Below are 13,716 nucleotides of genomic sequence, written 5' to 3' on the forward strand. Positions count from 1 at the left end.
TGTGTAAAATGTGACCCAGACAACTTTTCACTATTACCAGCACGCCCTTTGCTTGCCAGCAACTCAGTGACTCTTGTGTACTTGGGGAGGAGGGGGGGGCAGTTTTTCCCATCTAACCACAATTCTTGTCAACTTGCATTATGAAGAAATGCACACTTGGAAGCTGTGCCCTTAGGTAACAAGCGCTACATTCTGGGCAAAGCAAGATTAATCACACAGAAAAAGACCAAATATCCACAAGGCTAGCAGTGAGGGGGTGGGGGCCCTTAAAGACACACATTCCAGCGCCTCACATTTATTTCCTGTGCCCAGTGTCATTCTCCATCTTGGACGTGATCCAGCTGAAGTTGAGCGCTTTCAAGCCCCACTAATTTCAATGGGAGAATTAAGCACGGGTTTAGCTCTCTCTCCCCCCCCCACTGAAATTAATGGAGCTTGAAAGTGCTTAAGCTGAATAGCCCCCAGAAGGTAGAAAACTGAAATAATAATGGCATAATTTTAATAAGTTAATAGGAGCTGGAGAAGCTCTAGGGATTGCCATGTCCTTTCTCATTTTACCCCGGACACTCATCCTAGGGATATTAAGCTTAGGATGAAAACTGTCCAGCTGTTATAGCCCTGAAAATTCACTGCCCCCGCTTTCCCTTTCAGAATAACGCTGTACATGCTCTACTACAGTCCTGAATTATCAAATGAATTTTGCTAACACATAGGCATTTCGGCAAAGATGCTACAATACACAGCTCTGGCACCTCGTGGAGTTAGTCCATACCAGGTGAAAAATTCACAGAAGGGGAGAGAGAAGACTATAGAAATATATTTATATCCAGCAATCTGCATAATTAAAGCTTTTGTCTGACATGATCTGGGAGCTTAACAACTGATTTATATATATATATATATTATTTTACCTTTTTTGTGGCAAAAGCTGTTCGACAAGTCGCCAATGGATAGATTCACAAAAATATTCTGATTTTCATCATGTAAGTGCATAAAAAGACAGTTGCAATAGCCCCATATTAAACATCCCCATCTTCAAGAAAGGGGAAAAGGAGGATCCAGGTAACTACCGACCTGTCAGCTTTACATCTGTAGCAAGCAAAATTTTAGAACAAATAATCAAACAGTCAGCTCTTGAGCAGCTAGAGTGGATGGCTGTAATTACCAAGAGTCAGCATGGCTTTCTCAAGAACAAGTCATGTCAGACTAACATCTCTCTTTTTGAGAAAGTTACTACCTTGCTAGTTCAGGGAAATGCTGTGGACATAATTTTCCTTGATTTCAACTTCTGATACAGTTCCACATGGAATTCTTATTGACAAATCGGCAAAATGCGGTATGGATCCTAATACTGTTAGGTGGATCGAGAACTGGTTGACAGAACGCCCCCAAAGGATGTTTATAAATGGTGACAAGTGGAGTTCCTTAGGGATCTGCCCTGGGCCCTATGTTGCTCGACATATTTATAAATGAAGGAATAGAGGGGGTGCTTATTAAATGTGCAGATGACGCTAAAGTGGAAGGGTTGGCAAACACACCAAAAGACAGAATCAGAATACAGGATGATCTTGACAAGCTAGAAAACTGGAGTAAAATTAATTTCAATAGTGATATAAATTTCTTCATTTAGGTAAGAAAAATCAAATACATCACTATAGGATGGGGGAAACTTGTCTTGGCAGTAGTACGTGTGAAAAGGATCCGGGGGTCTTAGTAGATCATACACTGAACATGAGTCAGCAGTGTGACTTGGTAGCTAAAAAAGCAAATGGGATTTTGGGCTGTATTAAAAGAAGTATAGTGTCCAGATCATGCAAGGTGATGTTACCACTTTACTCCGCTCTGGTTAGACGGAGTACTGTGTTCAGTTTTCAGTACCACAACTGAAGAAAGATGTAGAGAAAAGGGTTGTGCAAGGGGTTGGAGTAGATGACCCTGAAGGTCCATTCCAACTCTATGATTCTATTATTATTGTTCAACTCTATGATTCTATTATTGTTCCGCATAATACAGAAAGCTACTCTGAAGGTGTCAGAGGGACGGAAGGCTGTGAAATGCTTTGAAGAGAGAAAAAAGATGGTCAAATGAAGAAACTCAAAACCTAGTGAATTTATCACAACTTTTTACCTACCTTGTAATGATTATCAAACTACAGAGAATTTTTGAAGGGTATAGGCTCACATTTAATGCAGCATCAACATAACCAATAGCTATAGCAAGCTTTCTAAGTGCACATTTTAATTTAGTTGCTAATTTGTTCAGCACTTTTTAGGACAACTCTATGCTACTACGATTATTATGGTATACAAGATTATTATATTTAGTGGCTTTTACACTTGCACTATAGTATGTTTCCTAACAGAAGTGGATTTGGCAGGAAAATGCTGCTAAACAATATGACATTAATGTTTATTTTTGATTTATGCTTCTTCGCACAGCAACCATAGCACAACGGGTTTAGGCCTTTCAAATAACTTTAAAACACTTTGGCAAGTTTGGACAGCACTCCTGCACAGATACAGAAATCAGAGAGAAGCAGTCATACTTAAGTTTTATTACACTGAACACAGGAAGAGCCATTTTAGAAGTTCTTCTTGCTGAATAACAATCTAGCCTTCCATACTGCGATGCATCACACAGACAAAGTATAGAGATAATCCATTTTCTAATTTAGTTAAATTACTAATTTCCACAAAGATAAGTCCCTCAAATAGCTTTAACTGTGCTTAGAATATATATCTCCACTGAGTATTCCACTCTAGACGCATCAGCCTTCTACTGTGCTTTGATTTTATTGAACATTCATAACCGCAGTTACATCAAGAAAAAATTAAATCCAAACAATAAGGACTATGTATCTGTGAAAAAGTATGATTAACCATCGAGGCATGGCGTCCCAGAGCACAGATAACCCCCTGTGGGTGGAAGCGGTTGCTCTCTGGAAGTATAAGTCGATCAGAGGAAAATAAGCAGAAGCACTGCACTATCTGTAGAAACAACTGCTCATCTGAATTTGTGGCCAGGAGAGGGGTTAGAAACCTCATCTTCTAACAGAAGTGTCTCCACAGATTTCTGCATTTTCCAGCCCACATAATATTCCTCCCAAGTGTGGCTTAAAAATGTGCAAAAACAATTTCGTCTAATATTGGCATATATGGTTTTGAGGCATAGTGTTTTCAGACAGGGCGTTTGGGGAGAGTATTTTAATGGGATCGTAAGCCACTGAGAAGAGCAGAAATAAATTAAAAGTAGTTACGCTGGCAAGCAGGGTCCAAAATACAAAAGATAACTGCTTCCCCAATGAGGAGTTTTATGATGTTTCAAAATGGAAAGTTCGCAGGCTCCCAATATCCCGACTGTTCCAGAAAAGGGACTTGGAGAAATAGAAAGAGATTATCATTTGGATACTAATATTTTCAATATGGTAAAAGGGGCACACTCAGCTCCATTCCTCGGGCTGCCACGCAGGGAATTTCACCACTACAGCAAGTACTCACTGGTCCAAAGGGGCAGGAGAGCTCATCAGGTTCAGACCAACAGGGAATCACCTGATCTGGATTCTCTGTTAGGCACAGGGGCAGAATGAGCAAAGCCACCTGTGACTCCCATGCCAGTTTTGGCAAAGAGATGAGAGGGAAGACAGAATGATCTGAACAAACCCACTTTGTTTGGTACTCATTCCAAGGCTGCTTTTGATCAAGACAGGAGATGGACTACTGTCCGCACGAACTGAGATCAGCAATAAAAACACAAACTATGTACGTCTGGCACAGTTGTTCAGTGCTTCCCCAGTCATACCAACCTCTGCCTCAGTCGGCATCACAAACAGCCTTCTGCCCTCCCCCCAACCTGTTCTCTGCCCCCTGCTGCTCAGCTGGTGGACCGAGCAGCCCTTCCTTATTTGCTCTTTCCACCTGTGTGTACTCTGACCATCCTCTCCTCCTGCCGCGGTAGCTCACTTTTCTTCCTTTGTGTTCCCTTCAATCTGCACTTGGAAGGCTGACTGGATGTGGCACCAGAGTTGCTCCTCTTCCGGTCTGAGTCAGTTTCAGTTTATCTCTTTTGCTGCTACTAAGCAGCCTCATTTTCCCTCAGTGGGCTATTTGTGGATCTCTTTCACCCTTTATCTTTTCCCTTTCTCAAAACTTTGTATCAGTTGTATATTTAAAAAATGGATGTTCTTTTCTTCAACATTTTCCTTTCCCCATTCCTACTTCCATTTCATAGGGGGGTGTGCTATTATTATTTTTACCAGTTTTTTTTTTCAGTTTAGTATTTGGTTTTGCTCTATTGGACCCTGAATAACAAACATATCCAGAATTTTCTTGGGATTCCCCACACACACCTGAGCAAACCTGGATTTATTTGGGAAGCCAAAATATGCCTGAAAAATAGGAATTTGGGGGTCTATTTTTTACTCAGATAGATCTGAATGCACACCCCTAATTTCAACCCATCCAGCACTTTCTCTTAACTCTCTTATTCTGACTCTTCTACTGCTCTCTGTTTCCTGGATCCTACATCTTTCCTGGATCCTCCTCTGTTTCCTGGACCCTCCTTCTGGTCCTTCCATGATTTGTATTTGCTTTACATACATTCACATACATTCACATAAACCCCTTTGCATTCTCCCCACCATATTTATGACTTCTCCTCTACTTCAAAAGCTATCTTTTAATTATATTGGATTGGATCCAGCCATCTCATAGTGGAGATTAAGAGTACTGGAGGCCACAGATCCTTTTCTGTATTTTCCTTCTACCCTGCGGTCTTTTTTTGACTCCTCTGCTGGTAGAAGGGAGTGGACAGAGTAATTCTCCTCTCCCTACTGAAGCCTCCTTGCCGGCATGGCTATTACTCCTTACCAGTCACACAACAGCTCTGGGAAAGTTTCTGAAAATCAATGGTGGCAGGAACAGATTATGGGAAAGTTAGGTGATCCTTGCACCTATTAGGATCCAAGCCATAGTTTCTTCATAATTCCTGCACTACACTCGCCTAATTCTCAGGCCTCATCTGTCTTTTGAATTCATTTTACTGCCAAACCAGATCCATTCAAAAGGTCTCCCTGTTGCTAGAGGTAAAACCTTCATTTGGGTCTCGAGCATCTTCCTTCTTCCTCAGCTTTTGATACTGCGCATTACTCTATGGGCTTGTGTTATTTTGCTTTTCCCCCTTCATATCTAACCATTCTTTCAAAAGTTTCTTTTTTATGGTTGTCTTCAGTTTTATACCTTTCGGATGGTGCTTTCCAGGGGCTTATGCTCTCCTTCCTATGCTTCCTTCAATTCCCTTGCATGCTCTTTCCTACCACTTCTATGTCTGTGAGTTAAAACTATTTTCCCTCTTCATTTATAACATTTAAAAAACCTTCACTGTCTCCCTATTGCATCTTATATGACTCTGTAAGAACTTAATTGCATCAAAACAAAATACTTAGGCTTACCTCCATCTCTCCCCACCCCCTTTCTGTTAACCTTGATGGTTTTCCTATTCACTCCTCTTCTCAAATTCATATGCTAGGTGTTGCTTTTTATGATTCTGCTTTATTTCTCTCTACCCACATTTAGGCTTTGGCCGTTTGCATCCTCTACAGATGAAGATTTGTTCCTTTCTGCTGATACAATTGAAGTTCTTGTTCCTTCACTTATTGCACATCTTGATTATTGCAATGATTGTCTCAATTGCCTTCTTTTATCTCTGTCCCATTTTTCTGGAATGAATGGCGTTTTTATTGTATGTACCGTGTCAATTTTATTTTGAAAACATCACTGGCTTCCACTTAATTTTGTACTCAAATTTAGAATGCTATGTTTTCATCATTTATCTCTACACTTGAACAATCTTAGGTCTCCTTCAGCAGTGAGCTCCTACTTGTTCTCTTGGTACAAGTCTCTAAATCACACATTCAGTCCCTAGCACTTTCTGTTACTGGTACTCTGAAATGCTCTTCCTGTTGGTATTCAATTCCGCTTCTTAAAATTAGTCTTTTTTTCATATGCTAACTCATTTCCTCTTTGGCGGTTGCCAACCTCTTTCTTAACATTTTATCCCCTACTCTCTCTGCCATTAAGTCCATAAGAGGAACCCTGCTGGATCAAGCCAGTGGTCCATCTAGTCCGGTCCAGCATCCTGTCTCACACAGTGGCAGACCATTTCTTTGGAAGACCCAACAATATTCCTGTTCTCTATCCAAGTCTTGTATTAGATTGTGAATCTTTGAGCAGGGGAGCCTCTCCAGCTATTGAGCAACTAGCTATAGGCTCTGTGTTAGTAGCACCAACTCAACTGTGCAGGTTATGCCCCAAACCGCACCATCTTCCCCAAGTCACTTGTTTTTAAACACAGAAAGACTATATGCATCATCATACTCCGGAAAGCAAAAGGGACACGGAAACCTAGTGGTGCTTTGCATCGCATCAAATTAAATTCTTGTTCTTATTCGGCATTTTAGTTGCCTATGTCATTTTTTTATTGTGGCCATCTTAAAACTGAATATTAACAAGACATCCCAGTTGCCCACAGATTAAAGATGAAATTTCACTCTTAACAGATTCAGAACTGAAGCCAAGGAGTATCTTTAGAATCATAGAATCATAGAGTTGGAAGGGGCCATCCAGGCCATCTAGTCCAACCCCCTGCTCAACGCAGGATCAGCCCTAAGCATCCTAAAGCATCCAAGAAAAGTGTGTATCCAACCTTTGCTTGAAGACCATCTCTTTGAAAGACCCTTTGCCTCTCATCTTCATGTCATTATGAGCCCTCTAGCAAAATGCATCCTCACTATGTTAAAAAGTAAACAGGCATCAGAGCTGTAACCAAAGCCTCCATAAACATTACTCCAAGATGTATATACAGACTACCTTTTAAAAGCACCTTTGGAATCTATGGCAACAAATTTTGCTAGCTTTACAACCTCCAGTCAGAAAAAAAACACAATTCTCTTACAATGACATTTGTTGCACAAGCCTGAGAAGCAAGGGTTTTTTTTTAAATCATAAGTGTTAAATAGTCTAATAAAGCAATGTTGTATTCAAACAGTTCCTGAACGAACAACCAGGCACAGCAACCTCACACCAGAACCCACAAGTCAGGAAAAACAACTAATCTTCTATTTGTGGACGGATAGCCGCTGTGACTCTGTCACTGTTGTAGAGGCAAAGGAGGACAGTGTAATGCCCAAGCACACAGAGAAGTGATACTAAATATTCTCCAGACTGCTGAATAAGAGGAATAGCAAGTTTGACTAGCTTTTGCGCAACCGTCTAACAACTGTCAACAGAGACTGCTCCAAAATGGAAGACATTTCTACACGGCATTGTTATTTGGGGAAAAGGGGAGGGGTTAATAGCAGAGGTAGGAAAAATCACTCTCCTCAAGTAGCTATTAAACTACTAAGTTTCTGCTACTGAAAACAGTTAACGTCCCAACTGGATATAAATAAGATATTAAGTCACTGCAGGGTTTTTGGGAGGGAGGGGGTCTTCAGGTCCCAGCTGTCTTATGGCAACCTGTATGGGCATTTTCCAGCAAGAGATATCCACAGGTAGTTTGCCATTGTCTGCCTTTGGGCAGCAAGCCTAGGTTAGACGATCAGCCTAACCTAAACTGAGACTGTTTCCGCACTGGGAAATTCACTGTCCCGGCTCCCATGCAGGAGTACAAATCGGGGGGTGGATGAGGCACACCGGGCCAAATGCTCCCCCGTGTGGGTGCAGGAAGAGGTGGGGAAACCTGCCACGACTAAAACTCCAGCCGGCAGTCCGGCATGAAACTTCCAGTGCATAAATGGTCTAAGAGGGCCTACCTACCCACGGGCACCATTTCTTGCATGCAGTATGCCGGGCTAACACATAAAAAGAAGCAATTACACACATGTACTTTTATGTCACACTCTGATGTGAAATAAGTAAGCTTTCTATTACTATGGAGGATCACCAAAAGACCCCATAACAAAATCATGAAAATACTAGGCTCCCCAATGGAGCTTCTAGGAATGTGGCAACCTGAGATTTGTCCTGCAGTGGCGAGGCACTTATTTGGTACACCTTGTTGCTCATTGTTCATTAACAACAGCAGGCGTCTCCCCTTTAGCCAGCAGAAGGGAGGAAACAACGGCTTGCCACTGAAGCATTTCCACTGAAGGCGACTACATAAAGATAGAAATGAGTGGAGATTAAGTTCAAGGGCCGTAAATGCTGGTTTGCCGTGACCGCTTCATCTATAAAATAAACCGGCTTCTGGCAGATTTGCATGCGTGTAATGGTCACTCCTTAAATCATCCTACGAAACACGGAAAGCTCATGATAAAGTGAAGAGTTGGGACACCCCGTGATAAATGCTCTCGCCCTTTGCTTGCTCTTTGTACCCATGGAGTCACTCAAACTCTAAAATAATTCTAAGTTAGTAAGGAAGGTTCGCTTCCTAAGGCTGCGTTGTTGTTTTTTTCCTGATAAGTACAGACTGGAAAGAATTTGGAAACACTTAGGCTGAAATTCATTGTTTCTACCACGGCGACTAGAATGGCCATCACTCACTTCTTCCCAGTATCTCCTCAATCTGACAAGAAGAGGTACAGCTGCAAAGAGTATATCATTGTGTGTGTTTTTAGGATAAAAGCACCTCTCTGCAGTAATCCATGTAGCAACTCTTCATTGCTGAAAGCCAGAAACATGCCCATGTGCAGCTGGGGCCGAAAGTTAAAATGGGATACACATTTTACAAAGGCAAACTGAAATATATCTCTTCAAAGGGCAAGAGAATTCACTCTGAATACTTGTAAACTATGTGGCTCCCTCTTGTGCTTAATAGGCCACATTTCAGCACACCAAAAATCCCGCATTATGCTATACACATCTAGGATATGTTCACCCTACAGCAGGGGTAGGTAGTCAACCTGTGGTCCTCCAGATGTCCATGGACTACAATTCCCATGAGACCCTGCCAGCTAACGCTGGCAGGGGCTCAAGGGAATTGTAGTCCATGGACATCTGGAGGACCACAGGTTGACTACCCCTGCCCGACAGTGTGCCGTCCGTGCTCATAAAATGGTAATGCAGATGTCCAAGAGATGTACAGAGGCTTGTGCTGGAAGAAAATTAAACTCTTCAAAAGTAACTAACAGCAAGCTTAGTAACCATTTCCCTGCTATTATGCAAGTGGCGCCTCAAGAGATCCAGCCAGCCTCTTTACCTACATTTCAGGTATCAAATTATTTAAACTGACTCAGTGCGGGCCTTTGCTTGGCTGAAGAAGTTATTTTTGTCAGCTCAGCCTCACACCTGCTGTTAGCTGTCCAGCCAGACTAACGTTTATCTGGCAACTGGAGTGAAAGCGAAGGAGTCTCGCTGCTGCCATCTGCATTTCGACTCCTCATAGCAAGAAGAAAAAATTATAAATGCATTCCCCCCCTCCCCCTCCCCCTCCCCCTCCCCCTAGGTAGTCCACTGCCTTCATTGCTCTTCCCCGAAAAAAAAAATTAATGAAACCAGCTAGCCGAACATCTGAACCTGCTGTAAATCATCTCACTGGTTAATACAATTAACCAGAGGGGAGAGCCCAACTCCTCGCTCAGTCACAAAACTCACTGCATGACCTTGGACTACTCAGAACTCAACCTCACAGGATTCTTTCAAGGAAAAAAAAAAGGTGATCTTTAAACAAGTTGCCCGGTACTTATTGGAGGAACATGGGATACAAAAGAGAATAATAAGCATTGTTGTCTTTTGCAGCCCTAACTTCGAGTGTTAAGATTGCTTTATATTTTCGATTGCAATATATCTGTTCTGCCTAGGGATGCCGGCCTCCAGGTAGGAACGGAACATTCCCCAGAATCCCAGCTTATCTCCAGATTACAGAGATCAGCTCCCTTGGAGATAATGACAAGCAAGGTGGATTCCATGGCATTGTACACCGCTGAGGTCCTGTCCTCCGTGGGCTACATCCCTAATTTCCAAGACTTTCCAAGACATGGAGCTGGTAACCCCCCCCCCCCCCCACACACACACACGCGCACTGCCGGCAGTCAGGGGGACAGGGCAACACTAGCTCTGCATCAGTCTTTCTCAACTTAACATGTTTGAAGGCCTGATCAAGGCGTTTTATGTTTGATGATGATGACTTGGATCCAGAGCAAAGTTTCCACATGTGCTAGAGTTTGCGCATAAAGAGAAACACACACACAAGGCCACACACAGTAGCTGCTTGTGCAAGCTTACTGTATCCCCACAACATAGTGTGCCACCAATTTCTGAGCACCATGACACTTAGACTGTTTATGCACTGGGAACGTCACTGCCTCAGCTTCCATGCAAAAACACAAATCTGGGGTGGATGAGGTGCCCCAGGCCAAGTGCTCCCCCGCGTGGGTACAGGAAGAGGTGGGGCAACCTGCCGTGACTAAAACTCCAGCCTACAGCCCAGCACGAAACCTCCAGTGCATAAACGGTCATCGGGAGGAAAGTGCTAGATGCTGTAAGAGATCTTGTGTGAACAGAACTGCCCTTAAGTGCATTTATCTTTCTGCTTGTGCACTTCTGGATTCAAAGCAGTATGTGGGGAATGCCATTTCAAATATTTCTTCAAATATTTCAGCTACATTTGGTACAGAAACATATCCAAGCTTTCATAGCGGCTACCTGCTATTCCCTTTCCTGAACTCATGGGACTTTTGTTTGTTTCCAACAAATTCTTCTTAACTTCCATGTCTGAAGCTTAGTGAAGCCAACTTTATGGAGCTCTATACAGGTTAGTTATTTAAAATATTTATACACTCACCTTTCTCCAAGGACCTAAGGAGGTTATAATTGAAAAGCTTGTGATCCTTCCAAAGGCTCATTTTATTCATTATAACCTGGGCTGTGTCCAGACTTCTTTGGATGCTGCACTATGGCAGTCATTTGCAACAGTACTGTCGATGCATTAACACTCGGCTGTGAATGATTCTGACAGTGCAAAGACAACATAATTTCCCTGGATACTTTAAACCGCAGTCATCCTACCCTAAATATGAGTTCAACCACTACTTATTGCATATGGCCAAAGGCTGTTACAACTGAGCACGAAGGACAGAAAGCATGAATCAAAAATAACATTGCTAAAACTTATTCCTTAGATTTCTATACCATCCTCCCATAAGGCTCGGGGCAGTTTACCTAAAACAGAGGAGTATACATTGTAACCGTAACAATAATCATAATGTAACAATAACAATAACAGTAAGAACCAGTGTTGAACAATAATATGACAATTAACAATACAATAGACTTTTTAAACAGAGCCTGTAGGACAGGGGTAGTCAAACTGCGGCCCTCCAGATGTCCATAGACTACAATTCCCTGGAGCCCCTGCCAGCGAACATCTGGAGGGCCGCAGTTTGACTACCCCTGCTGTAGGAGGTCAGTTGGGTTCAGGATGTGGATGTCTGTGATGTCTGCGGGGCTAGCTGAACGGTGTTGTGTCTGTCAGCCTCAGCCAAATGCCTGGTGGAGGAGCTCCCTTTTGCAGGCCCTGCATAATTGTGAGAGTTCAGGAAGGGCCCTGATCTGTTCAGAGAGCTCATTCCACCAGGTGGGGGCCAGGACAGAGAAGGCTCTGGCCTTGATTGAGGCCTGACTTCTTCTTTGAGGCCAGGGATCTTCAGCCAGTTGGTGTTGGCAGAGCATAATGCTTTTTTTTTTGGGGGGGGGGGTACAGGCAGAGCGGCAGTCTCTCAAATGCACTGGGCCCCGATCACGTATGGTCTTGAAGGTGATTTCCAGAACCTTAAGCCTGATCTAGAATTCAACTGGGAGTCAGTGAAGTTGTTGAAGGGCAAGCCAGGTGTGGGATCGCCATGGTGTGTTTGTGAAGATCCTGTATCTGAGAGAACAAAAATCAGCTTCACTGCTGCTTAGAAAAAACCTTCAAGAGGACTGTGAGAAATTTTGTTCTACAATCCATATAGATGAGGCACGACAAATATGAGGTGAATTGTCCAGAACCGGAACACCACAGTTCTTTAATATGAAGTAAAATTGGTTCTGGGAGTATTAACAAGTAAGCAAAGCTGTTGGCATGATCTGGAATCAAACAGACATAAAAGCAATTCTGATATTGTAATGCTAGACAGATAGGAGGCCCTGCTGTATTCCCTTTTAGTCAATTTAAACTTGGGGAAAATTTGGAGCTAGAGACTGACTATGTATCTGTAGCAGCATCATACTTAAACATACATTAACACATGAAGTTTCCTTGTACTGGAACTTATCCTTGGTCTATCAAGGTCAGTACTGTCTACTCAGGCTGGCATGACTTTCCAGGGTATCAGGGAGAGGTCTTTCACATCATCTGACTCTTAACTGGAGATGTCAGGGATTGAACTTTGAACCTTCTGCATGCCAAGGAGATGCCCTACCATTGAGCCATGGTCCCTCCCAGTCCTGAATATTGGTACTGGCCATGGAGGTACCATGAGTATTGTCAAATATGGTACAGCAATGAAGGATTTTGTAGTAGCAAGCCTCTAAGGGAAGAAAAATTGAGACTAGCAGAACAATGTTGCTGGACACCAAAGTCTCACCTGCATGTACCAGGAAAGTTAACTCAGTTTAATGCATGAGGCTGCAAACACACACAAGACACAATTGATACTATGGGGGAATTAACTTTAATTCACTCTGAGACCTCTATGCCTTTTGCATACACTTCATAAGGGAGGAATTTGTAAAATAACACTGATCAGAGTATGATATTTCACAGATTCCCCTGATGAAGCAAATAAAAATATGCTTAGGGGGTCTCAAGAATGTACTGGGCTAGATGGGGCCAGTGCACTAATTGTCTCTTGTTCTTTGCTCCAATCTTTGTGCAGCCCATTCACCCTTTCTCACTCCTTGAGCTGAATCAAAACTCGACCCATCTAGTCCAGTACATCTGTTCTGAGTAGTAGCAGTTCACCAAGGCCTGTTTAAGTTACCCAAGATTCTTTAACTTGAATTGCCAAGGCAGAAAAGCTTGACAAAGTTAGCTAATTTCTTTCTATAGGCTGGCAGTGAATAGCTCTGGTATGATTCGGAGATGGACAAACATCTTCTCCGGAATTACTTGCAAAGCTGTGTTGCCTACAGAACCTGGCAGCAGTCCAAGACCCGTACTTTAAGAACGAGCCTTCTAGAAAGCTTTCAGAGGCTTATTTGGCAGCTAGTAACTGTATGGATGTATGCAAATTGAAAATATTGACGATACAAACAAATATGACATTTTGCAGTGGCTTAGTGCACAAATCGGGATGTACTCTGAATCAAATTTTATCTCAACCAAAAGCCAACAACTTTTCTCTCAGTCTCTCTCTCCCCTCTCCTTTCTGGAAAGCAGGGATATCAGAGTTATTTTACAGGTTAGCTTTAAGAACTACTGCCAATGCCTGTGAACTGCTTTAAACTCCTAAACGTTCTAAATATAGAATTAGTGAATAGCCATACAAGACAAGCCTAAACTTTCCCTACCAGGTAAAATGACTAAAATGAGATTATCGTACCTTGGTCACATTATGAGAAGACAACAGTCACTGGAAAAGACCATAATGCTAGGAAAAGATGAAAGGCATCAGGAAGAGGAAGAGCCACCATGAGATGGATTGAAGCAAACAAGCCAGCCATGACCCTCCATTTGCAAGTCAGAAGTGATTCAACAGCCCTGGTTCTGACATGGAGGCAAGCAATTGCAAACAAGCTCTGA

The 13,716-nt window shown here is 42.6% G+C and overlaps 1 protein-coding gene across 2 annotated transcripts in view; it reads right to left on the reverse strand.

The window, feature by feature from the left end:
• SETD3 (SET domain containing 3, actin N3(tau)-histidine methyltransferase) overlaps nucleotides 1-13,716 on the reverse strand; it is a 56,337-nt gene that overhangs the window by 22,794 nt on the left and 19,827 nt on the right. The window lies entirely within an intron of this gene.

The sequence above is a fragment of the Paroedura picta genome, chromosome 2 (genome assembly GCF_049243985.1).
Source record: "Paroedura picta isolate Pp20150507F chromosome 2, Ppicta_v3.0, whole genome shotgun sequence".
Lineage (NCBI taxonomy): Eukaryota > Metazoa > Chordata > Lepidosauria > Squamata > Gekkonidae > Paroedura > Paroedura picta.